This window comes from Lepidochelys kempii, chromosome 6 (genome assembly GCF_965140285.1).
Source record: "Lepidochelys kempii isolate rLepKem1 chromosome 6, rLepKem1.hap1, whole genome shotgun sequence".
NCBI lineage: Eukaryota > Metazoa > Chordata > Testudines > Cheloniidae > Lepidochelys > Lepidochelys kempii.
The window spans coordinates 62,897,781-62,925,634 of NC_136385.1; the positions used below are offsets into that span (position 1 = coordinate 62,897,781).

The following is a 27,854-nucleotide window of genomic DNA, read 5'->3' on the forward strand; positions in this document are numbered from 1 at the left end:
TTGAGATAGTTAATGACGCTACCCTAACAAGGCAGGATTGTTCCCTAAGGTATATTCTCCAGCACCCTATCAAATTGAATTTTAAATGACTCACTTGATAACGTTTCTTCCATGTCCCTTGGGAGACTCTTCCACAGTCGAATAGAAACCACAGCTAGGAAATGTTTCCCGATATAAAGCCTAAATTCTTCTCTTTGTCAGTTTCATCCCATTACTTCTAGTAATCCCCTTAGTCCATCTAATTCTTCTCCTCCTTAGCATTTTCAATCTTCATATGTTCAAGGTTATCATCCTCATTAAGTCATCCCCTCATTTACCTACTGTCTCTCACCATCAACCCTTCTAGTCTCCCACTTTTCTCTCCCCTTCCTCATTTAGTTGCTCTTGCAACCATCTGCCTAGAATCACCCAGACATCCCATCACCCCATCTCATGCCAACCTGGTCATTGACACTTAGTTCCACCACATTCCTCACTCACTTAGAATCTGATTCTCCATTGCCCTGAGCCTTTTGTAATCATTTACACCACTGCAGAGTGAGTACTAAGTGGGTGCAAAATTCTACCAAATCAAATTGGTACCCACTTTGCACTGGTGTAAATGGCTACACAAGGTGCAGAACAATTGAGAATCAGGCTCTTAATATCTCATTTTCTGCAGATGTCTCTGCCAGGTTCAGAGGAACTTTTCTCCCTCTCCCCACAGCAGGGCCTTCTCCCCTGGCCCCTTCCTGGAGGCCAGATGTTCTCCTTCCCCAGGCTGGCAACCCAGAAAGAGGGTTGGCCTTTCCTTTCACCTCTGCCTATTGAGGAGTCAGGGGCAGCATAGGACACAGGCCCTGCAGCAGTCAGCACAAGCCTCTCTATGTGTCTCCTCTCCCCTAGCGTTAGGACATTCCTCATGCTGTATAAAACATGGGGAAACCCAGGTTTAAAAGACACAGGTACATATTGGAGCCTGTAGTGGAGGAGTCACACAGACACCTTCTGGTACTGCAGCTACTGGAAACTGCAGGCAGGAACTTCTCAGATTCTGCAGCTTTTCTGGGCTCTCTGGAAAGCCAGCACTTGGGACAATGTTCCTACTTGCTCCCCTCCCCATCTTTGCTCACGGTGGAGGCCCTATCTCCTGGGGAGGAGGCTAAATGGTATGAAGATGTCAAATGATCCCTTCTAATACATTGTCTCAGAGCATACTGAATTCACATTTGGATTTTCGCAGAGAGGACCAGTGGACATGTGTGATGGAGTATCTGGTCCTTCTCCTGGGATAGGTTCTTCCTGAAGGGGTTACCTTCTCCTGCCCCATTCTCCTGCCCCATTTAGGGTTGCTACCTTTGAAAATAAATAAATATATAACACAAACTATAAAGGAGAGGAGAGAGGCAGACAGGGCCTGATGTGAGTCAAGTGGGGGTCCATCGAGAGCTCCACAAAACAAGGACCCTGGGATTGTTTAATAGATTCACAGATTTTTAAGGCCAGAAGGGACCACTGTGATCATCTATTCTAACCTGTTGCATAACACAGGCTATAGAATTTTACCAGTGATTCCTGCATCACACCTATAGCCTTCAGTTGAGCTAGAGAAGATCTTTTAGGAAGACATTTAGTCTATCTAGAGACTTCAAGTGATGGAAAATCTACCACAGTTCTAAGTTGTTCCAATGCCTACCTACCTTCCCTATTAATTATAAGCGCCTGATTTCTAGTCTTAATTTGTCTAGCTTCAACTTCCAGCTGTTGGATCTTGTTGTGCATTTGTCTGCTAAAGTAAAGGGTGCTATAATATCAGAAATCTTCTCCCCCTGTAAGCACTTACGGACTATTTCAGCTCTAGCAGGGGAAGAACTTGGTTAGTGCCAGAATTTTCACAAGCATATGTAGGTGCAAATAGCTTGATGGTATGGCCCAAATGCAGTGGAATGCAGGTTTGAGCATTCAGGGCATTTGGGGAAAATATTGTTAGTCATGATCAAATCATCCAAGTGCTGCAGAAGCTGTAGGTGGTTGTATGTCCCAAGAAGGCGGCTCCACCGGTATGGTTAAGGGGGTGGCCACTCATTCATGATTGCACCAAAGTACTCAGTAGCTTCCATGTACTAAACCAGATGCTGATGCTGCCTCAGAGGCGTGACCAAATTAAGAGGTGTAAGTTAAATCACCCTGTCACCAGCCACTCACACCAGCTCTTGATAAACCACAAACCTATGTTTCCACTCATAAGTGAATAAAAACTGCCAACCACACAGGAAAGTGTGTGTGAGAGAGAAAGGTTGCTTCATAGATAGGGTGGTATGGGAGAAAACATGCAAGATGTTTGAGGAACAAACTGACTAATGAGCAGAAAACATGGAGCAAAGGCACTAATCAGAATTTGCAACAGAAATTAACACTTGCTGCAAAATTGTGCTTCTGAATCGGTCCAGAGTAAGAATCTGTAGCTAGCCTGCTTACCTGCTTGCTTAACCCCCAGGCACTGTAACCAGAAATTTTTCTTAAGCTTTTTTGACCAAAAAACCATGGTGTTCTGTGGTGTATTGAAAACAGTATTAAAATAGTAAGATGTCACTAAATTTCATGGGTTTTTCTGGTTCTTCTTGCACACTAGGGGACTCTGGAAAGAAGTGTGTGATCTGGGCCCAGCAACAGTCAGTCTGCAGAGAACCAGCTGAGAGAAATTAGGTTTTTATATAAATATCTCTTTGTTTAAAAAGGTCAAAATCAGAATAAAATATTAGTTTTATAAAACCAAAACATCAATCAACCTGCATTCATTCTTCCCCCCCACCCAGTATTTTGTTTCCTGGGACACACTGAACATTTTTGGTTTTGTTCCATTTCGAAATGGAAAACATTTTTCAAAATCACAGACCTCCCTGTGAAATGAAAAATTCTGGTCCTGCCCCGCTCTACTTCTGAGAAATGTGAACTGCCCCATTCCTGTCACTAGGTTACTGATCCCAGGCTCTAAAGATGACAATATAAATGTCAACGTTGTTTATGATTGATTTTACTTCTGATCATCTTAGCAGAAACATCCAACAAATGAGCATGTTCCTGAATCCTAATCTGCCTCCCACAGTTCTCCAGGACCAAAAACCCCAACAGTTCCTAGCCTTGCTGTGTAGCACTTAAATCCTGTTTGCTTCAGAATACATAAAGCCTTGATTATGCTCAGAAAAATGATCCAGGAAAACTGGCCCTTTCCTACTTGACAAGACTGCTGTTTTCTGTCTGTCTGCAAGTCAGACCTAGTCCCTTCATAGACATAAAGGAATTTTTCTTCCTGTTAACTGTGCAGAGGAAATACAGGTACAAGAGAGCAAGATGGAGAATGTATTCTGTCTTGTTTATCAGACACACAATTCTTGGATAATTTTCAGTTGCAGCATATCTATTTGTAGTGATGGAGTCAGAGCCAGAAAGAGCCAGCTGCATTTTGAGAACCCAGCTGGATTTTGTGGTGCCAGCACTTAGAAAACAATCTTTTGACTTGTAAACGGAGCATATCTGATTTCAAATCACAGAGAGAATGAATGAGGAATCCCACAATGATGTATTTTCAGTTAGTTTTCTGACTATAACTCCACTGTCATTGAAGGCTTTTGAATATTTTTGACAAGCACACTTTTTTAAAAAAGGGGGATCATGCTGAATGAATGCCTTGCAACAACTCCCTGCAACCTCTGCCCCATTCTGATTTGGACCTCTTCCCATCATGGCCTACCAACCTCTAGAAAATATCTAGGAGAAAGATTATTTAAACTGGAACGTAGATATTATCACATTGGAGAAGACAAATGGGCTGTCTAATCCAGTATCCTATATTTACCAGTAACCAATGCTGAATGCGTCAAAGAAAAGTGTAAAACCCCTGTAATGGAACTAACTTTGCAATTCTATCCAATTCAGGGGGATGTTCTTTCTGATTCCAGCTGGCGATCTGCACCAAAAGTAATATCACTGCTGAAGGTGGGGAGAGGGAGACAGGTTTCCCCAAACCCTGACTAGCGGTACCCTTTCACAAGAAGGGAGTTTCTGCTAAAGAAAGTGACACCTGCAGGAAAGATGTTAAAAAGCAGCCTCAGTGCTTGCCCCTACCTTAGACCTGGGTTGGCTGGATAGGGGAGGGTAAGCACCCTCCGACTTCCAGTTAAAACAGGCAATCTCAGTCCAAATTCTCCAGAAATTAGAGGTGTGTGTGGGGGGGAGAATTTAAATTCCTAATGGGCTAAAATTTGGAGTGTTTAGCATCAAACTAAAGGCTAAATATCGTTTCTGTGAATGCAAAAGGTTCATCTGAGAGCAACAGCAGAGAGTACTGGCAATCCCATTCTCAGGGTTTCTTCTTCTTCCTGGTTTACTGTAGCTGACAAAGGCTACTGGTTAAGCAGGACATGCCACTGGGTTGTGAGCAGCTACGTTCTCCCACACACACACCAAAGTTCTCAGAACTTCCTCTCCTTGTTTCTCCCAAAAAGCTTGTACCGAGTGTCTATCCCTTCGATTTGAATCAGAGGCTTTAGTGTCTTATATGGTAATAGGCTAATGTGTAATGAACAGCACACATCTGTATTTGCACCAAGCTCTGATAGCTGGCGACAGCCTGGTAATTAGCCTCCTTGCCTCTCAGCAAACCCCAAATGCAGGAATAAAATGCTGGATTTAAAGGTGCACTTGCATGAACTTGTGGTGTTTTTTCATAGGTGCTGGAACCAGGGTGCTACCGCACCCCCGGGCTTAAAGTAGTAATAAAAACCCAAATACATGGTTTCCACCTTCAGCACCCCCACTATAAAAATTGTTTCAGTACTACTGTGTTTTTTTGACTGGAAGATTTCTCTACAGAGAGTTCTGAGTTTACCTCACTATACACAATTGAGGACTGTATATAGGGGAAATGAGCACTTTTGATATAGGAAACAGAACCCAGGAACAGTTCTCTGCCTATGCCTAACATTTCTAGTATCTTTTCCCACATCTTTTTATTTCCCACTGATATCTCCTGATGCCTTCTTGGGCATCATCCTTTTACCAAGGAAGAGAACCTTGTGTCTTGATTTTATTGCCTTTTACCATGTTGATCATGTTCTTGCATGGCACCCATCACCCTGGCACAATACCGAAGTGCCTTCCAAAATTATGAAGTGTACACAAGAGATTTTTTCTCTCTAATCCTTTGAGAAGGGACTGGATTTCAGAGTAACACCTCCTGCTACATAAGGTAGGTAAGGCTTGTACTGTATTTTTCAGCAGTATAAGCTCCATCCTCCTCCAATGCAGACTACTGGAAGCAGGAAATGCGGCTTTCTATTTTGTAGTAGCCTTCAATGAAGGCTCCAGTAATGCAGTCTAAGTAACAGTGGGGTTGTATTTGTAGAGAGGGTTCTGAAGCTGAAGCTGTACGACAGCTGTGTGTAGAAAAAATAGGTACAAAAGTGAAGGCTCATGAGAGTCGCAATGTGATGAAAAAGAGGACATTAGAACTCTTTGTGTTAGAGATCAGAGGGGTTACAAAGGGCACTTGTTTAGCCCAGAACTATAGCTGACTCACCTTGTGATGACTTGAAGAATGAACACATCTGACCTAAGCTTGCATTAACTTTGCTTTCAGAGCAAGGGCCTTGGAAAGAGGTGGTTTGTTTAAGGCATCGAATAGGATGGGACAGATAAGAATCATGAGACTGGCACGGATAAAGGATGACACTAACTACATTAGTAAAGATAAAAGAAGGAAATCAATTTCTATGTCATCTTATTTGTATTAATAATTTAAGACATTAAATGTATAATAGGTCATTCTGATTGTATGGGTGGTCAGACATGGACTCTGAGAAAATGTTATGCCACATTTCACTAGGAAGATAAATTTCCATATATTTGCAGTATATTTGCTTGATGCTGACACATCAAGTCCCATGATATTAAGGCTCTCTATACAGCTAACACAGAAGCAAATAAACATTAAATTTTATTTGCTAAACTTTATTAATGTACAAGGCTAAAATGAGTGTAAACGGCCATAGTTGACTGAGCATGGGACTGGGTTCCACGAAATGTAAGAAGGTCTTCAAGGGAACCAGGGTGGACATTTTACTTAGATACAATGTGAGCTTTACCTCTGCTGTCAACTTGCTCTTTGTCTGTTTTGCCTACCAACCTCCAGGAAGTCCTGAGTTCTGATGTTTGCTCTGACATTGACGGACTCCTCACCTTAATGTCTCAATTTCCCCACCTGTGAAATGGTGAAAACATAATCATAGAAGCATAGGACTGGAAGGGACCTTGAGAGGTCATCTAGTCCAGTCCTCTGCACTGAGGCAGGACTAAGTATTATGTTAGACCATCCGTGACGAGTATTTGTGTTACCTGTTCTTAAAAACCTCCATGATGGAGATTCCACAACCTCCTTAGGTAACTAGATCCAGTGTTTAACTACCCTTACAGTCAGGAAGTTTTTCTTAATGTCTAACTAAATTTTTCTCCTTAACCACCAAGGACAGAACAAAAAGTAATGGGCTTAAATTGAAGCAAGGGAGATTAATAACAACCTTTTACATATGTTAAGACTGTTATCATGCAAACCCCCCCCCCCATCAGTCTTCTCTTGGCCACACTAAACAAACCTTTTTTTTTTTTTTCAATCTTTCCTCATATGTCATGTTTTCTAGTCCTTTAATCATTTTTGTTGCTCTCCTCTGGACTTCATCAAATTTGTCTGCATCTTTCCTAAAATGTGGTGTGCAGAACTGGACACAATACTCCAGTTGAGGCCTTATCAGTGCTGAGTAGAGTGGATTACTTATGTCTTGCTTACAACACTACTGTTAATACATCCCAGAATGAGATTTATGTTTTTTGTTTTGTTTTGTTTTTTTGCAAGTACTGCATTGTTGATTTGTATGTAGTTTGTAATCCCTTATAACCCTCAGATCCTTTTCTGCAGTACTCCTTCCTAGGCAGTCATTTCCCATTTTGTATTTGTGCAGTTAAGTATTTCTGTCTAGGTGTAGTACTTTGCATTTGCCCGTATTGAATCAGCAAGTGATCCATCCCTTATCACCCATTCCAAGCTTCTGGCAAACAGAGGCTAGTTACACTTCAGAGCATGGTTTTGCATCCCTGCCCTCCTAGCTAATAGCCATTAATGGACCTATCCTCCATTAACTTACCTAGGTTTTTGTTTTTTAATGCTGTTATAGTCTTGGCCTTGTGTGAAGAAATACTTCCTTTTGTTTGTTTTAAACCTGCTGCCTATTAATTTCATAGTTCTTGTGTTATGAGAAGGAGTAAATAACACTTCCTTATTTACTTTCTCCATACCAGTCATGATTTTGTAGACTTCTATCATATCCCCCATTAGTCATCTCTTTTGCAAGCTGAAGAGTCCCAGTTTTATTAATCTCTCCTCATATGGAAGCTGTTTCATACCCCTGATCATTCTTGTTGCCCTTTTCCAATTCCAATATATCTTTTTTGAGATGGGGCAACCCGGTCTACATGCAATATTCAAGATGTGGGCGTGCCATGGATTCATATAGAGGCAATATGATATTTTCTGTTTTATTATCAATCCCTTTCTTAATGATTCCCAACATTTTGTTATCTTTTTGACTGCCGCTGCATATTGAATGGATGTTTTCAGAGAACTATTCACAATGACTTCAAGATCTTTTTCTTGATTGGTAACAACTAATTTAGAACCCCTCATTTTATATGTATAGTTGGGATTATATTTTCCAATGTGCATTACTGTGCATTTATCAACATTGAATTTCATCTGCCATTTTGTTGACCAGTCACCCTATCTTGTGAGATCCCTTTGTAACACTTCCAGTCTGCTTTGGACTTAACTATCTTGAGTAGTTTTGTATCATCTGCAAATTTTGCAAACTCCCTGTTTATCCTTTTTCCAGATCATTTATGAGTATGTCGAACAATACTGGTCCCCGTACAGACCCCTGGGGGACATCACTATTTACCTCTCTCCATTTTGAAAACTGACCATTTATTCCTACCCTTTGTTTCCTATCTTTTAGCCAGTTACTGAGCCACGAAAGGACTTTCCCTCTTATTCCACAAGAGCTTACTTTGTTTAAGAGCATTTGCTGAGGGATGTTGTCAAAGACTTTTTGAAAATCTAAGTATACCATTTCCACTGCATCACCCTTGTCCACATGTTTGTTGTCCCTCTCAAAGAATTCTAGGCATGATTTCCCTGATATATCACATCCCTAATGTGATATATTACATCTATTGCTTTCCCCCCATCTACAAGGCTTGTTACCCTGTCAGAGAAGGATATTAGGGTGGCCAGTCATGATTTGTTCTTGAGAAATCCATGTTGACTGTCGCTTATTACCTTATTTTCTTTTAGGTGCTTCCAATTTGATTGTTTGATTATTTGCTCCATTTTCTTTACGGGTATGGAAGTTGAGCTGACTGGTCTATAATTCCCTGGGTTGTCCTTATTCCTATTTTAATAGATAGGTACCATATTTTCCCTTTTCCAGTCCTCTGGGATCTCTCTTGTCCTCCACGAGTTCTCAAAGATAATAGCTAATGGCTCAGGTCTTTGCAGCCAGTTACTTTATTATTTTCAGATGTATTTCATCGGGCCCTGATGACTTAAAGACATCTAACTTGTCTAAGTAATTCTTAGCTTGTTCTTTCTCTATTTTAGCTCTTAGATTCAACCCCATTTACACTGATGGATGACTAACACAGAGAACAATCACTGTTAACTTTGTTGGTGAAAACTGAAACAAAAAGGCATTTAACACTTTGGCCATTCATGGGTTTCCGTTATTGTCTTTCCATCCTCATTTAGTAATGGCCATACTAATACTTACAGTTCCTACTTCAAAAGGCTTTTTGTGAGTCTAAATTAAGCATGTGTAAAGCACTGAATATATGTTAGCTTTTCAATAAACTGTTTAGAATTCTATTAGTTCCTAAATTTTACTTATTAAATATATATCCCTTTTAGGTGGCAAAAGGTCCATGTCTATTATATGACCCAATATACTCATCACTTATGAGGTGGGGCACATCACTGTCAACTGAATATGCTATTTAGGTAACACTTTCTACTATATATAAGCTCTGAAAACCATATACTATTTAAGGTGTATTTTAAATATGATAGCAAACAGTTCAGGGATGAAGGGGTTAACCTTCTGAATAATCTTAAAACCAAGTACATAGCATAAGATTTAACAGCAAAATCTATATCGTGCTGGTGATAGCTTGAATTTTGTAAATGCTTATTTTGTATTAGGCTTTACATATTTGATGTATAGAATATGTATTTCAAATAAAGTTAGTTTCATAACTTTTATTAGATATGGGCTGAGGGGGGTAATATATTTTTTAAAAGATCTGAATCTTCCCTGGAGTCTGCAGCAGCTGGACTTCCTGGTGACGAGTAATATGCCAGAATGAGCTACAGAGCCTTTCACCTGTGGGTAACCAATTACCAGTATGAATTCAGCGCAGGTCAGTAAGGAGTAAAAGTTGGTCCCACAAATGAATGTTCGGTAGCCTTAACGTGAGATGAGTTTGAGTCTGGATTCCAACTTCCACAGCACAAATTCATCACCACTCTTTACACTAACTGGCAAACTCAGCAGAGAGGCTAAGAATTGCATAGGCCTTGGAGACTGAATTACACTAGTAAACCTACAGGACATTCTCCAGATCAGATTAGAGGCCTGGTGCCACGGCAGTGTGTTGGAGACCTCACCTTCCTGACAACAGTGTCCTTCATTCACCAGAGCTCTGCAGTCAGTACCTTTCATCAGCATTAAACCCAAACAGCTTTTTAATTTTGAAATTTGGGGTTTATGCAAACTATTTTAATATATTCAAATATTTGCTCTATAAAATAATTTGCATAACATGTCACATGGACCAGCATACAATTTGGCAGCTATGCTTTACTTCAAGCACTCCCTTCCCTTTTTCTTGTCTACTCTTACCCACATAACTGTAATCACCTTGCTCCCCCTCCTTGAGCCTGCATGGGAGAAACAGCTCCCTGTAGACATGGCTGTCACCGTTCTGCTACCTCAACACAGCCAGCTCCTATGTAATACATGCAGCATCTCTGCTAGCTATATCTTGAAGAATGTAGGGAGACTCCATAATATCCATACAGCAGCTGGCTAGTGCCAGGAGCAAAGGAGTCAGCAAGGTCAAGGCAGCTGGGCCTGAAAGAAGCTGTTCCTCTCCTGCAGGCTGTAGATCCTGGACAAGGAGTCAGTCAGTACTGTTGAGAGATCTTTTCTTAGTCTCTTTTCTGGGATACTTACTTTTAAGAAACTTTGGATGTTGACAAAGTATTGTGATGTCAAAGGCTTAAGGAACGCCTACATACTGCATGACTTAGGACAAAATCATGAGATTTGGAAAGTCTCAGTAATAGACATTAGTTAATGATGGCTGAAGAATATATTTTTAATACAGTTTGGTCTAGTGCTCCTAAACTATGCAGGACAGAAGCCCGGATAATTCAAGGAACTTTTTAAAAGTCCACTAGGGAAAGCCAAATATCGTATTTAACTTTGTGTTGCAAAGATCCCAAATGAAATGAAAGAACCATTGGGCTAGACACTGTTTAGAGACAGTCTCTCCCCAAAGAGCTAACACTTTCTATAGACAAGCTAAGGATGTTTTATTATTCCCATTTTACAGATGGGGAACTTTTTTACATTCAGTTTATGCCTGCCTAAGTATATTCTGCCCCCACCACAAAAAAACCTCATGGAACTAATATGTTTGTTACCATCGCATTGTTATATCCCTTCCCCACCCTGTGTCTGTCTTATCTCTTTAGACTGCAAGTACTTCAGGGCAGGGACCATTTACTACTGTGTTTGTGCAGTGCCTGAAACAATGAGGTCCAATCTTGCTTGGCCCTTGGGAACTACCATAATAAATTATTAAAAATGAGCCAGTGCCCACTGAAGTCAATGGGCGTCTTTGGATCAGGCCCTATGTGACTTTCCCAAGGTTAAATGGACGTCTGGAACAGAGCCAGGAATTTAACCCAGTTCTTTGGACTCTCAGTTCAGTGGAATAAACACAAGACTTAATAAACCAGGACAGCAACCTTGCTCCAGTTTAAGGAATTCTTAAGATCCACCTGAAAAGGCAGATAGATGTTTCAGGATGGAATTAAAGCTTTGCTACTGAAGTCACAAGAGCTTGTGAACTCTGCAATGGAATACCTCCAGATTTATTTTATTTATTGTAACATAAAGGTTTTGAAATCAAGCACTCAAGTTAGGAAATTCCATATGTTAAGGTGCCAATAGCAAACTAAGTTGGCCAAGTTACACATACATGGAATTCTCTATTCCTATTTAGCTTTGTTAAATGTAAACATATTATAGGTAATATCAGGCATACAGGGTTTGCAATATGATTGAGCTAATTGTGGTCGAATCAGTAACACTTTCCTGATTTTTTTTGTTTGTTTTCTCATCCTTAATGTTACAGTAATCAGTTTTTTGCAGTTTAATATCTATGTACATTTTTGATTATTTGACAATGGAAAGCTTCTCAGTCGCAACATGCAGAGTGGTAGCTGTTTTGAATGACAATGTCCAGTTCTGAGAGTTCTAAAGCAAGCAACAAACCCCATGTTCATGAACTGAAATATCTTTCTAAATGATACAGACTACGATGGTGTTTGTAGAAGTCAGAAGTGAAATCACCCTGAGGGGGTAGCTGGCTTTATTTGCTAACTATTGCTTCAGTACTTTTCCGATTTTTGGAAGAAGAAACAAATGATGGATCATGATGGACAAGCCTTTCTGAATTGCTTTAATAGTTAACCTTTAGATGGTATTGTATCCTTTAGTGATAGCTGTCATGCACCTCACATATTTCATGCCCACTGCTGTGTGAACATTTCAGATCGAGATTGTTTCAGCTTGTTAATGTTTTTTTGAATTGACTGTGGACTGTCAACAAAGGGTCTCATCTTTCTCACACTTTGCGAAAATGAGTGTATGTTCTTAGTATGCCCTTCTTGAAGTGAAAGCTATAGAAAGGTCACAGTGTTCCCAAATAGCTATTCAGTCATAATAAATATTGGTAGACTGATACCTTAGAAGCTGTAGGTTACAAAAACATTTAGTAGAGAAGGCCTGAGGTTACAATAATTAAGTGACTAGAATGAAACATAACTAAATGAAACTTCAGCTGGATTGCATTCACTCAACCATGTTTCCCTTCCCTCGTCCACAAACACATACGTTCCCTGGTATAACAGCTCCAGGCAAGAGAAATCCCAGAGAAATTACCTGACACAACAGCCCAATCAACAGAATAGTTAATAAAACCTGTGTAGTGGGTATTCTTTTTTTTCCCCACTATGAGATTCAATCCTTGTTGAGTATGCATCCTGAGCCTATTGTCCATACAGTGTCTGCCTGATGGGGAAGGAGGTAAATGAGTATGGATTTCTAATTAGTTCAGCATCCTCAAAAGCCCAGAACTCTGCTGTCCTCTGCTATTTATTATGTTAGTTGCCTCAGAGCCAATCTACAATGGGCCTCCAGTGTGCAAACTCCAGTGTGCCTGCAGGGGGACACTCCAGATCATTAAGCTGAATAAACTGAAGGTGGGAATTTAAAGCATGTTAAGCCCCTGTGTAGATGCTCTACTTCAGAAGTAAAGTGGATTTAGTTTGCTTTAGCTTAATTAATTAAACTAAAGTGAGGTAAGGCTACTTTACTTCAGAATGAAAGTGTCTACCCAGGGTTTTAATGTGCTTTAACTAAAGCCAGGTCTAACCTGGAGGGCTTTCCCCTTATAGCTAGAACAGTACACTACACTGTACCAATCAGCAAACCTGTGCTTTTTCTGTATAGCTTATTCTAGCTCTCCAGCCTGCCCCGCCCTGCTTCGCCTTGCCTTAGTGAAGCAAGGCCACCTTTATATTAGAAGAGATTTGTTGGTATAAATATGCCAGTATAGCTACACCAGCAAACTCTGAGTGGAGAGAGAGCTTATAGTTGTAAAAGAACTCTTGCCAGTATAGCTTATAATCAATTTGCTGAACAAAATAAGCTCAGCTGGCAAAAGGACTCTTCTGCAGGTATAACTGCACTTACGGGAAAACGCTTTTTTGCTGGCATAGCTATGTCAATAAAAATCACACCTCTGGGCAATATAGCTTTGCCAGAAAAAGTTTTAAATGTAGACCAGGCCTAAGCTATATCAGCAAAAAAGTTTTGCTGGATAACTGCATCTATACTTTTATCAAGCTACAGCTCCAAATATAGCAGCATAGCTCAGCCACTCGAGTAGCTACCTATGGGCCCAGATGGGACCGTACTTGGGCAGAGAGCGTATCGTGCACCCCATGCTGCCATGACTACACTGCTAGTGTTAGCAAGCTAGCTAGCTCAATTGCGGTATCGACATGGCCGAAGTGTCCCTGTGTGGACAGGGCGAGAGAGACGGTCTCTGCTGAGAAGAGTTCACAATTTAAATAGACGAGACAAACAAAGTGTAGGGGAAAGGGATATACTGCCCAAGTAGAGGGAATAGTGATAGTTTAGAAACATCATGTTGGTGTAACTTTTGTTTTTGTTATTTAAAGACTTTAGGTGGGGTTTGTTAGGAGGGGGATTAGCTAGAGAGTAAAACAAAGGAAGAGAAGAGGTGAGGACTGGAGGCATAGTTGGAGTGAACAGCCATTCAGCAGAGGGAAGAGAATATTCTGAGTGAAAAGTGCAGAAAGCAGACTGATGATGTCATCAGTATCTGCTCATTTTCTGCTTTAACTGCTTCCGTAGCTGCTTTGAGCTATGGCTGACTCCTCCCTGTGGTTTCTTTCCTCAAGGTCGTATGGTTGGGGAAGTGGGGGCACTGCATCGGTACTAGCATCCCCAGATGGGAAGGCTCAACCTGCACAGCTCTGGCCCTTGGTGGATGCTGTGAGGAAGGGGTAGCCCTACCTGGACCCCTTCTTACTCCATCTTCCTTCAGTTCAGCAGTACCTGCTTCATCTTTTTCTGCTCTGCTGGCTTCTCTCTGTTACTGGACCCTAACATAGACCAAGCAAAGCACTGTGGAGCAGTATGCGCACACATGGAAACACTGATGGAGCTGAGGAGATCCAGTATCCCAGAGACTGTGTACTTCTGAGCTAGTGCCACCTTCTGAATGGCTGGCGATGCTGCTTGACTTAAAATCTGATCCAATCTATGTAATCCTGTTTGTTGGTCTCTCTCCTGGAGCTTTGCATCAAAAAGAATAGCACATAAGGACTAGGATTTTTGAATTGGGTGAGATGGGCACCTTGTGGGAGGAAATCATGTTCCCATTTGGACATCAGAGAGTCACTTCCTAGGCCAATAGAAAGATATGGTGCCTGCCCCAAAAAGCATAAAACTTTTTGAAAAAAAAAATATGACAAGAGAAGACAAAACAGGGTGAAGTCAAGGGAATGGGGAGAAACATTATGAGACAACTATAAGGCTAGAAAAGATCTTAAATATATATAGCTAGTTTTATTTAAAGCTTTTTTTTAAAAAAGTTACAACTCTTTCATATAGCTTCATTGAAAATTGGCTTGTTTATTTAAAAATGGATTTTTTTGGCTCCAAACAGTGTGACATCTTGTTTATAATAATATATGTATGCGAAATGTGCATACTAATTTGCATATCAAGCTACACCCAAGATCCTAATCACCCATCCCCATTGCAAAGCAACAGATATGCTACTGCCCAGCAGGCCAGTCTGTCGAGCACTGTGGTACCTGAGACTAAGAGATGGGTAAATCAAATGAGAGAAAATAAGAAGCTTCCAAACCTTGGCCAAAAAATCCAACACAACAAACACTGAAGCTATTTTAAGATACAAAATCACTCCAGATTTTGGATTTAGGTCAAGTTACTTGTTTGGGTTTTGTTTGTTGCTCTAGAACCTGTCTGGGCCCGGAAGTAAAAGCACCAAAATACTGCAAGAGGGTGTTCTCATACTGTTTCTGGCCTGACCAGAAGCTAGAAGGCATAAGACTGAAAATCTAATGGGACATTGTTACAAAATATCCAGTCCAATTTTTCAAATCCAAGAGACTCAGTTTGGAAAAGCAATGGGTCAAGATCCTCCATTGGTGTAAATTGGTGGAGCTTCACTGAGGTGAATGTTAATTTACATCATCTGGGGATCTGACTCATGAACTTTTGAATGTTTAGATGAACTGAACAGAATTGCTGAGCATGTTTTAGTTCCCCACCTTTTCTGAAGTTAAAAGGCTACATTATTATAACTGCCATTGTGGGTGTGACCCAGTAACAACATGGAAATATCTAAACATGTTTAAAATACAGTTCAGTCTGGCAGTGCAGATGGTTAATTGGCTCAGGGAACTGCCAAGTTTTATCTTTGTCCACTGACTTTGGAATTGTGTTAAACTGTAGAAGGGACATAAGAGATCATTGTAGATATAACAACACCCTGATTGTTAGACATCATGGAGATGGTAAATTTACCCCTTTGTCAAGGTGAGAAGGATAAATGCAGAGAGATGTGCATTAGACTGTCACTGAATCTGTTCAAATTCCAACTTGGCAAAGCATTAAACCAGGGATCACTGTTGCCTCAGGAGAGTCTGAGAAGCTTCAAGTATCAGAGGGGTAGCTGTGTTAGTCTGGATCTGTAAAAGCGGCAAAGAGCCCTGTGGCACCTTATAGACTAACAGACGTATTGGAGCATAAGCTTTCATGGGTGAATACCCACTTTGTCGGATGCATGAGAAGCTTCAGTTTGTTGTTTCATGCAATAGATGCAGTTTCCCAAAGTCATGAGCATCCCTTAAGAATTCTCCGTTTGGACTAACAAGATCCCTCCATTTAGAAGCAAACGCAGTAATTCTGCTCCTGTACGTGGTACATATTTTCCTCTTAGTCTCCGCAAACATTTGATTTAATCACGCAGTTCCCCTTCTCTCTCTTGAATTGAACATTAGCTATAGATCCAAAATGTAACAGAAAAGACACAGTGGTCTCTTTTATTTTTTCTTTTTCTTTTTTTTAAATCCTAAAGTAATATTAGGCTTTTGTCTCAGGGAAATGATTTTTCCCTGAACAGATTAAATCAAACAGGCCTTCTTAAGCAGCAAACGGAATGGCAGCAGCTCTTCACTCCTGAACTAATTTCTGCTAACAAAACTGATCATTCCTTTCTCTGGAGTCTTATAAGTCTTAATCCATTTGATTTCACACTAAAAAAAATGAGGAATGTGGCAGTGGGACCTGAGCCTATTTATTTAATACAGGCAGACATGGGTTAGAAAGCTCATTTAATGCACAATGTCAGTACTAGTGGCATATATTCTTGCTAATAATAATTCCAGTCTTTTCCCAGAACTGTAGTCTTCAGGTTCAAATTGATGCCAGAAGTGAAACAGTCAATTCAAAAATTTTTCAGTTCTTTCAAAAATAATCTGTATTCAAATTGTGTGTGTGTGTATCTAGTGCTAGAGACTGAAACCTTCTCCATAGTCCTGGATTAGGTACAGCAGAGGCAGGAGATGCACAAGCTCATCCTATGCCCCAGCAATCTGCCACAGCCCTATCCTGGAGGGACCCTCTATAGGAGAAAGAGTAGAGTGCATACTCAATCATCCATTTAGCCCTAGGCCACTCTACCAAGCCTGCCCATAAATGATCTCCTCCAAGAACATACAGTCTGGCCTGGGAAAGTGTGTGTGAGTATTGCATTCTAGGGCTCAACAGACAGGATTCCAGCTCTGTGGAGCTGGAAGGGATGGGAGGAGTAGTGGGGTAGGCTCCTGCAGATTCTCCCCACCCAAAGCCACTAGGAAAACAGCAGAAGATAATACAGCCTGTACAGTATAAGGTTCTGCAGTTCTGATCTGAATGTAGATTTGGGCACCATGATTTGAGATCCAAGGTTAGGCTGTATTAACTGCAAATACTTTGCTTCCCCCATGATGTGGAACCCCTGCTTTAAAAGAGATTCCAGTGATTGTGGGAGGGAAGAGTATGGCTCCACTGGAGTCATGTTTCCAAAGAACTGGGAGATGGAGCAAGAGTCCCTGGGAGCAGTGAGAAGGCTCAGATTGCTTGGCATCCAGTGGATCCCTGAGATCTCTGTTGCTCTTGGGGATGACCCACTGGTCTCTGGCTGTACCCCTTGCTCCTTCTTGTTGGAGAAGAATTCCTACCCCTTCACCTTGTCAAAAGAATTGCAGAAAACTTGCAGTTTCTTGTCCTCTACATAGATTATTCCGTCACAGGGGTGAATGGAGCCCAAAGCTACCAATTAGTGCCAATCACAAGATTGGCTTTCTGCAATTGCAGTCCAATTTCCAGTTGTCCACTGGAAATTGGACTGAACCCCCCAAATTAATCTCTGAACACCCATCAGAGATGCTAACAGTTTTCTGTCACTATTGAGCTGGGCTGCATTTGAGCCGGTGACCTAGGAGAGAGAGGCTCCATAGCCCTCTACTAATCTGCACACTGTCCATAGTGACAGGTTTCAGAGTAACAGCCGTGTTAGTCTGTATTCGCAAAAAGAAAAGGAGTACTTGTGGCACCTTAGAGACTAACCAATTTATTTGAGCATAAGCTTTCATGAGCTACAGCTCACGTCATCGGATGCAGTGAGCTGTAGCTCACGAAAGCTTATGCTCAAATAAATTGGTTAGTCTCTAAGGTGCCACAAGTACTCCTTTTCTTTTTACTGTCCATAGTGCATTTCTTCAACTTCATTTGGAATTTTGTTTATTTCCCACCCTCCCACCCCCCATAAAACATGTCTTCCTCTCAAATCATGAATTCTGTTTGGCCTAAAGTTGGGGACAAATATTCCCAAATCTTTTAAAATGATACATAGTTCTATTTTTTTTTAAATGAACTGCAGTAACTGGGTGGAGTACATGATGAACACCCCAAATACCAATGTGTAAATGGGGCATTCAGCATACAAATTAGAGAGTGACCTGAGCCATATACAAATCCAAGCTTTCTCATAGAGCCAGAGTGTTCAGATCTGGGATTGGGACCCTTTTAATTCTGTTTTAAACATACTTTTGTTTACAGCCTTTGTTTGTCTAAAGTGACAGATAACTAGCTCTGAGTCATCCCTGCATGCACACTCTACCACAGCTATCATGAAAATCAACTGGAGCTGGGATTAGTTTAGAGGGGATTAGGTAAGTGGTGTCTCTCCTCCCTGTCTTTTTTTTCTTTAATATTTTCTCTGTCTGAGGTTTTGTCACACACTGGCAGGCTCAGAGGTGTGGGCAATGCAGTCTCCCTTACTAAATAAAGCAGTATGCTTCCTCATGGCGGTGAAATCTGCCCCAGTGCAGAGGGTGAACAGACTTAAGTGGTGTAAAGACCTTGTATTTGTCCTCTGCATTGGGGAGAATTTCATTTTATTAGAAGAGAGCTGGTAAGATGGTGTCCTCATCTTTGTTATATTTTATTACTGAAGACCCATGGCCAAATTTACCCCTGGTATGACTCCATTGTACTCAGTACAGAGAATACAGGGGTGAACTTGGTTCCTGGTGACCAATAAGGCCGGATTTCCAAGTAGGAATGTGTCTAGGGGTGCTAGCATTCCAGGGGTGCCTCACCTCTCTAAAACTCTGTGCAACACGAAGGTCAGCTGGAGGCAGGGAGGCGCTGAAGATGCTGTGCCTAGAGGTGCACAAGTTGTAAATCCGGTCCTGGTGACCAAGATTCTGTAGCTGATAAGCAGCCCAGCAGTAACCCAGTACAATATAGAGCTCAATAAAATACAGAGCCCTACTGATTTATTTGGTCAGCAAAAACAGCAGAGGTAGTCAGTACTTCCACAGAGCTGTGCCTGCATGGCAGTCTCACACAACAGATACGGTAACACTTGATTGCCTCTGCCCCTCACAAAAATATTTGTATACAATTTACAATGATAACTTGGATAGTGAAAAATAAAACAGAATTAGAAATTAACAGCTAATTAATGTCTGGATTGTGTCAATGCATTTTCAATTCTTTAAACAAGAATGTTATTTTAAAAAGCCATAGTCTACATGTCTGAGATGGGATTGTTACCTGGAGAGAGGGGGCAGGTAGGCGGGGGGAGGGGAAGAGAGCGAGAGAGAGAGAGATTTTCTTTTAGGGGAGGTATTTTGGTGCAGAGTGAGATTTCAGAGTCTGTGGAGGACACTTCAACATGAAAGTTATTTTAGTGTGTGGTGATTATTTTGGTGGTAGGGAAACGATACTGAGGTACATTTAATTGTGGGGACAAATTTTGATGTGGATGACTTTGGCATGAAGAACATTTCAGCTGAAGAGTACATTTTAGTGGGTATAATGAAAGGACCATTTTAATAGGAGTAAGGGCACGCTTCAGTGGAGAATAGACTTCAGTTAGATGGGAAATATTGGCAGGCTCCACTTTGTGTTTTGTAGTGGTGGGGGCAGTAATAAGGAGCATAGAGGGGCAAGTGTGGTTCCAAACCAGGCATTATTAATGATATTCAGTAGTACCTCAGGGTCTAATGACACCTTCAACATTAACTATTTAAGTACCTTCCCGCCACAGTTGCCAACTTTCACGTGATAAATAAGCACCCTGACTTGCACAATAAGCCAAAAATCAAGCTAATCTGATTTCAAAACAAGACCAAAACAACCTAATCCCTAAGAACCGCAACACTCTTTCACTAGGACTTTAGGTCGAATTTAGCAGTGTTAAGGTCGAATTTAGCAGTGTTAAATCGATGTAAACCTGCACCCGTCCACACAATGAAGCCCTTTATTTCGACTTAAAGGGCTCTTAAAATCGAGTTCCTTACTCCACCCCTGACAAGTGGATTAGTGCTTAAATCGACGTTACCGGCTCGAATTTGGGGTGCTGTGGACACAATTCGATGGTATTGGCCTCCGGGAGCTATCCCAGAGTGCTCCATTGTGACCGCTCTGGACAGCACTCTCAACTCAGATGCACTGGCCAGGTAGACAGGAAAAGAACCGCGAACTTTTGAATCTCATTTCCTGTTTGGCCAGCGTGGCAAGCTGCAGGTGACCATGCAGAGCTCATCAGCACAGGTGACCATGATGGAGTCCCAGAATTACAAAAGAGTTCCAGCATGGACTGAATGGGAGGTAGGGGATCGGATCGCTGTTTGGGGAGAGGAATCCGTGCTATCAGAACTCCGTTCCAGTTTTCGAAATGCCAAAACCTTTGTCAAAATCTCCCAGGGCATGAAGGCCATAACAGGGACCCGAAGCAGTGCCACGTGAAACTGAAGGAGCTGAGGCAAGCCTACCAGAAAACCAGAGAGGCGAACGGCCGCTCCGGGTCAGAGCCCCAAACATGCCGCTTCTATGATGAGCTGCATGCCATTTTAGGGGGTTCAGCCACCACTACCCCAGCCGTGTTGTTTCACTTCTTCAATGGAGATGGAGGCAATATGGAAACAGGTTTTGGGGACGAAGAAGATGAGGAGGAGGAGGAGGTTGTAGATAGCTCACAGCAAGCAAGCGGAGAAACCGGTTTTCCCAACAGCCAGGAACTGTTTCTCACCCTGGACCTGGAGCCAGTACCCCCCGAACCCACCCAAGGCTGCCTCCTGGACCCAGCAGGTGGAGAAGGGACCTCTGGTGAGTGTACCTCTTAAAATACTATACATGGTTTAAAAGCAAGCATGTGAAAGGATTACTTTGCCCTGGCATTCGCGGTTCTCCTAGATGTAGCCCTAAAGCCTTTGCAAAAGGTTTCTGGGGAGGGCAGCCTCATTGCGTCCTTCATGGTAGGATACTTTACCACTCCACGCCAGTAACACGTACTCGGGAATCATTGTAGAACAAAGCATTGCAGTGTATGTTTGCTGGCATTCAAACAACATCCGTTCTTTATCTCTCTGTGTTATCCTCAGGAGAGTGAGATATAATTCATGGTCACCTGGTTGAAATAGAGTGCTTTTCTTCAGGGGACACTCAGAGGAGCCGATTCCTGGTGGGCTGTTTGCCTGTGGCTAAACAGAAATGTTCCCCGCTGTTAGCCACAGGGAGGGGGGAAGGTTGAGGGGGTAGTCACGCGGTGGGGGGAGGCAAAATGCGACCTTGTAACGAAAGCACATGTGCTATGTATGTAATGTTAACAGCAAGGTTTACCCTGAAAGAGTGTAGCCACTGTTTTATAAAATGTGTCTTTTTAAATACCGCTGTCCCTTTTTTTTTCTCCACCAGCTGCATGTGTTTCAATGATCACAGGATCTTCTCCTTCCCAGAGGCTAGTGAAGCTTAGAAAGAAAAAAAATGCACTCGCGATGAAATGTTCTCCGAGCTCATGCTGTCCTCCCACACTGACAGAGCACAGACGAATGCGTGGAGGCAAATAATGTCAGAGTGCAGGAAAGCACAAAATGACAGGGAGGAGAGGTGGCGGGCTGAAGAGAGTAAGTGGCGGGCTGAAGACAGGGCTGAAGCTCAAATGTGGCGGCAGCGTGATGAGAGGAGGCAGGATTCAATGCTGAGGCTGCTGCAGGACCAAACCAGTATGCTCCAGTGTATGGTTGAGCTGCAGCAAAGGCAGCTGGAGCACAGACTGCCACTGCAGCCCCTCTGTAACCAACCGCCCTCCTCCCCAAGTTCCATAGCCTCCACACCCAGACGCCCAAGAACGCGGTGGGGGGGCCTCCGGCCAACCAGCCACTCCACCACAGAGGATTGCCCAAAAAAAAGAAGGCTGTCATTCAATAAATTTTAAAGTTGTAAACTCTTAAAGTGCTGTGTGGCATTTTCCTTCCCTCCTCCACCACCCCTCCTGGGCTACCTTGGTAGTCATCCCCCTATTTGTGTGATGAATGAATAAAGAATGCATGAATGTGAAGCAACAATGACTTTATTGCCTCTGCAAGCGGTGATTGAAGGGAGGAGGGGAGGGTGGTTAGCTTACAGGGAAGTAGAGTGAACCAAGGGGCGGGGGGTTTCATCAAGGAGAAACAAAACAGAACTTTCACACTGTAGCCTGGCCAGTCATGAAACTGGTTTTCAAAGCTTCTCTGATGCGTACCGCGCCCTCCTGCGCTCTTCTAACCGCCCTGGTGCCTGGCTGCACGTAACCAGCAGCCAGGCAATTTGCCTCAACCTCCCACCCCGCCATAAACGTCTCCCCCTTACTCTCACAGATATTGTGGAGCACACAGCAAGCAGTAATAACAGTGGGAATATTGGTTTCGCTGAGGTCTAAGCGAGTCAGTAAACTGCGCCAGCGTGCCTTTAAATGTCCAAATGCACATTCTACCACCATTCTGCACTTGCTCAGCTTGTAGTTGAACAGCTCCTGACTACTGTCCAGGCTGCCTGTGTACGGCTTCATGAGCCATGGCATTAAGGGGTAGGCTGGGTCCCCAAGGATACATATAGGCATTTCAACATCCCCAACAGTTATTTTCTGGTCTGGGAATAAAGTCCCTTCCTGCAGCTTTTGAAACAGACCAGAGTTCCTGAAGATGCGAGCGTCATGCACCTTTCCCGGCCATCCCACGTTGATGTTGGTGAAATGTCCCTTGTGATCCACCAGAGCTTGCAGCACTATCGAAAAGTACCCCTTGCAGTTTATGTACTCGGCGGCTTGGTGCTCCGGTGCCAAGATAGGGATATGGGTTCCGTCTATGGCCCCACCACAGTTAGGGAATCCCATGGCAGCAAAGCCATCCACTATGACCTGCACATTTCCCAGGGTCACTACTCTTGATGTCAGCAGATCTTTGATTGCATGAGCTACTTGCATCACAGCAGCCCCCACAGTAGATTTGCCCACTCCAAATTGATTCCCAACTGATCGGTAGCTGTCTGGCATTGCAAGCTTCCACAGGGCTATCGCCACTCGCTTCTCAACTGTGAGGGCTGCTCTCATCTTGGTATTCATGCGCCTCAGGGCAGGGGAAAGCAAGTCACAAAGTTCCATGAAAGTGCCCTTATGCATGCAAAAGTTTCGCAGCCACTGGGAATCATCCCAGACCTGCAACACTATGCGGTCCCACCAGTCTGTGCTTGTTTCCCAAGCCCAGAATCAGTGTTCCACTGCATGAACCTGCCCCATTAGCACCATGATGCATGCATTGGCAGGGCCCATGCTTTCAGAGACATCTGTGTCCATGTCCTGATCACTCATGTGACCGCGCTGACGTCGCCTCCTCGCCCGGTATCGCTTTGCCAGGTTCCGGTGCTGCATATACTGCTGGATAATGCGTGTGGTGTTTAATGTGCTCCTAATTGCCAAAGTGAGCTGAGCGGCCTCCATGCTTGCCTTGGTATGGCGTCCGCACAGAAAAAAGGCACGGAACGATTGTCTGCCGTTGCTCTGACGGAGGGAGGGGTGACTGACGACACGGCTTACAGGGTTGGCTTCAGGGAGCTAAAATCAACAAAGGGGGTGTCTTTACATCAAGGAGTATTTCAGGCAGGACTTCACGGAGGGTTCCAATAAGAAATGGTGCACCTAAGTTATCGTTCTTATTGGAACAAGGAGGTTAGCCTGGCCTCTGATTGATACATGGCTAGATTTATCTCGCTGCACCTTCTCTGTGAGTGACTGCAGTGTGACCTAGAGGAATGAGTCCCCTAGACAGGAGAGGAGGCAAATGAGTACAAAACAAATCTGGTCTATTTCTTGTTTTAATCCACTCCATCTATCTTTTACATCTTTGGCTGGCAGCAGACGGTGCAGAAGGACTGCATGCCATCCACATCTCATGGCTGCTCGGCAGAAGATGGTACAGTACGACTGCTAGCCATCCTCATCTCTTGCCTGCCTGGCAGAAGATGGTACAATATGACTACTAGCAATCCTCATCTCTTGCCTGCCTGGCAGAAGATGGTACAGTACGACTGCTAGCAATCCATATCGCCTGCCTGCTCACCATAAGACGGTTCAATAGGACTGACTGCAGGACTAAAGAGAATGACCTGGTCAAGTCACTCCAAATTTAGTCCCTGCGCCCATGTCTGCCCAGGTGCTTCCAGCCGACGTGGCCAGGAGCACCTCAGACACGACGAGGACGACTACCAGTCGTATTGCACCGTCTGCTGCCAGAAGGCAATGGGTTGCTGCTACTGTGTAGCAAAGCCGTACTGCGTCTGCCAGCACCCAGGAGACATAGGGTGACGGTTACCTGAGCGGGCTCCATGCTTGCCGTGGTATGGCGTCTGCACAGGTAACTCAGGAAAAAAGGTGCGAAACGATTGTCTGCCCTTGCTTTCACAGAGGGAGGGAGGGAACAGGGGCCTGACGATATGTACCCAGAACCACCCGCGACAATGTTTTAGCCCCATCAGGCATTGGGATCTCAACCCAGAATTCCAATGGGCAGCGGAGACTGCGGGAACTGTGGGATAGCTACCCACAGTGCAACGCTCCGGAAGTCGACTCTAGCCTCGGTACTGTGGAAGCGCTCCGCCGAGTTAATGCACTTAATGCACTTAGAGCATTTTCTGTGAGGACACACACACTCGAATATATAAAACCGATTTCTAAAAAAACCGACTTCTATAAATTCGACCTTATTCCGTAGTGTAGACATACCCTTTGTGACTAGATCCCCCCCGGCGTGCAGTCTGGGACTGGGTGGGCCTGCTATGCAACCCTGCCCCTTGCCCCTGCTTGCCGGGAGCCAAGCAAAAAAAAAAAGCAAAAAAAAGAAAAGCAGCAACAAGCTACAAGCCAAACACTAGCCAACAAGCAACGCATAAACCAATTAAGCCAAAACCAAGCCCAATTTTGCATTTTTCACAGGTTTGGCATGTCTGCTTCCAGCACAATTAGTGAGGATGGGGTGGGAATGCATTTCAGTGAACAGGATTTTTTATAGCTCTATAGTTATTCTAAGTGTGTTAGCTGTTACCCATGTTGTTAATCTATCTGGAAATTTTACAATGTATGGGCCAAATTACTACATTTTTAAAGCTATTGTTATGGCTTTGTTTTATTCTTTGAAATGAATCTCTGTGTAAGCAATAAGATATGACGAACCATGTGCCAGCACTGACTAATGCTCATCTTAGATAACAAGCCACAGGGTAAAGCTAAGTGGTATATGCATTGATCAACATTACTACACAGTTGCAATTATCTTGGTGTGGTGATAAAATAGGTATTTAAAAAATAAAGACAGCAATGTTTTAGTATTAAGGGTAAGGTTTTAAACAAATAAATTATAGGCTAAGTAAACTAGCTCTCAGCATGTCTTTTTATTTGTTAATACAGAGATGGGTCCAAAGCAACTCCAGATGTGAACATCCTGAATTATGGCAAGGAAGGACAGGTGAGGACAGAATCTTAATGTGATTCAAATACAGAGTTCCTGGTTGGTGCCTTTCTCTACATTTGGATGAAGCAAAACCTCAGATCTAAACACTCTCAAATGCTGGACTGCTTGAAGTCTGGATCCAAATCCAAATTTTGTGACTGCAGCTCATTCCCTTAAATACTTCAAACGTTGTAACAAATCCATAGACACTACAGACTTCATAGATGTTACTATGCTGCAGACCACTGCCACTCAGAATGCCACAAAAGATAGCAGGGATTGAATTCAGACCATCCAGCATCAGAAACATAGGCACTTATTGTATGTGCATTAATGTGGCCGAACATAAAGTTGTACATCTAGGAACAATGAATGTAGTCCAAACTTATAGAATGGGGTTGGGGGAGAGACGACTCTATCCTGGGAACCAGTGACTGAAATAGACTTCAGGTATTCAGCAGATAATCAACTGAACTCCTAGTGCAGCACTATGGCCAAAAGGGCTAATGCAAGCCTTGGGTGCATAAAACAGGATATAAAAACATAAGAATGGCCACACTAGGTCAGACCAAAGGTCCATCTAGCCCAATATCCTGTCTTCTGACAGTAGCCAACGCCAGGTGCCCCAGAGGGGATGAACAGAACAGGTAATCTTCAAGTGATCCATCCCCTGTTGCACATTCCCAGCTTCTGGCAAATAGAGGCTAGGGACACCATCCCTGCCCATCCTGGCTAATAGTCATTGATGGACGTATCCTCCATGAATTTAGCTAGTTCTTTTTTGAACTGTTATAGTCTTAGCCTTCACAACATCCTCTGGCAAAGAGTTTCATAGGTTGACTGTGCATTGTGTGAAGAAATACTCCACATGACCATTTCCACTATTTGACCACTCCACTATTTAATAGGCACTAGCGATGGACCCAAACCACAATGTCAGATCTAACTCCCTCCCCAAATATAAGTTATAGGGATAGTGTGTTTCAGAACCAAGGATCCAAACCCATTCTTAATGTTTCTAGCACTGGGCCAGATCCAAAACCACAAACAAACTGTTTCCTTGATCTCAAAAATCTAGTTTCTGCAAAAGCACAAGATGAGCTGCTCTGAGGAGTTGTGCCATTTTAGGCCAAAATCTTGCAAGTACAGCTCATTACATTTCATGCTGCCAAACATGAACCCAAATTTAGCCCTGCTTTAGCTTCAGTCCTGAAATCCAAATACCCATCCCCTAAGCCTGATCTGGGTTTGAACACCACCTTCTTTGCTCATCTTTATTAGGCTTTTGTACATCCCCATTGGGAAGGGGGAGACTCTATACTGCCCTGGCAGAGACTGCTGAACTGATGATCTAGTTGGCTTTTTCTTTGTCCTATGTTGCGAATGTGCTTAGAAATTCATGTTGTAGAAAGGACCCCAATTACTGGGTTCTAACTCCCCTTTGGTTTATATTTTGACTCAACTGAGGAAAAACTAATTGAAGACAAGTGATGACTAAATCAAAAAATGAATAGGAACCTCAGGATTTGTCCATTCATTTTTAATAAGAAAACAAAGCCCACCTGCCTAAATTCTTGCCTTATTGTTGTGACAGGAGCTGAAAAAAGAGAGAGGATAGTGGCAGGGACTGAACCAAGGTTTCCTGAGACATCCTGCCTACTGCACTGTATTTGGTCAATGGTCAGCTTCTCACAGGTAGTCTGAGAAAATGTCTACAACAACTGAGAAAAGTCTACAACAACTGGAGACCCTCCAATATTTCATGTCACTGTCAGAAATAATCTGAGAAAGCTTTTGTGACAGGCGTTGTAATAGGTATTTATAGAAAATGATCAAAACATTCACTTTGTATAAGTTCCCTTCTCCCCCTCCCCCCAAAGCCATGAAAGGGCAGTTAGGCATCTATTTAAAGTCAATGGGAGTTGGGTTACTAACGTCAATTTGTACTTTGGAAAATCTGCCCCTAAATACTTAGCTGAACCTCCTTTGGACCACTTTAGTCTGCAAAGTTGGGCTGGAAATCATATAACTCCTTTATTAAGCTTCTAATCCATCCTTCTTCTGGTAAAGCTGGAAGTATCGCAGGATCAGCCTTTCTTATTTTGGCACTTCCAGTCCCAGAATGAACTAGGCAGTGTGAAATATGAAATGAAAATAATCGTTATGGGGAAGAGCCATTATCCACTTTCTTTTGAATTTCGAAAAAGGTTTAGTTAGGATTCATTTTGCATTTGGGACAAAGGGTCAGTTCTTACTTTATCTGAATTGATAGAAGTGTGATAAATAAAATATTACCCTTTGTACCATGAGTATGCCTATATTTAGAGTGACCACTATATTTTTGCAAGCTTTTGTGATAGTTTGTTTTTAATTTCCCCAAAAGAGTCCATCTTATTGTCTGTGGATCATAATTACTGAAAAAAAACACCTTGCATAAGCCCTCAAACAATTACAGCTCAAAACACCCCATCTGTTGAGATTAGAAAAATACAGGCATGACTGAATTATTACTACCCATATTACTGATTGGAAGGTTTCATATAATGTT

At 42.7% G+C, this 27,854-nt stretch overlaps 1 long non-coding RNA gene across 1 annotated transcript in view; it reads left to right on the plus strand.

Annotated features, from left to right (window-relative positions):
- The window catches only part of LOC140913859 (uncharacterized), a 53,046-nt gene extending 25,504 nt beyond the window's left edge, over positions 1-27,542 (plus strand). The window contains exons 3-4 of the long non-coding RNA XR_012159678.1: positions 25,264-25,321; positions 26,901-27,542. This is a non-coding gene — a long non-coding RNA (uncharacterized LOC140913859). The remainder of the gene's footprint in view (positions 1-25,263; positions 25,322-26,900) is intronic.
- The last annotated feature ends 312 nt before the right edge of the window (positions 27,543-27,854 follow it).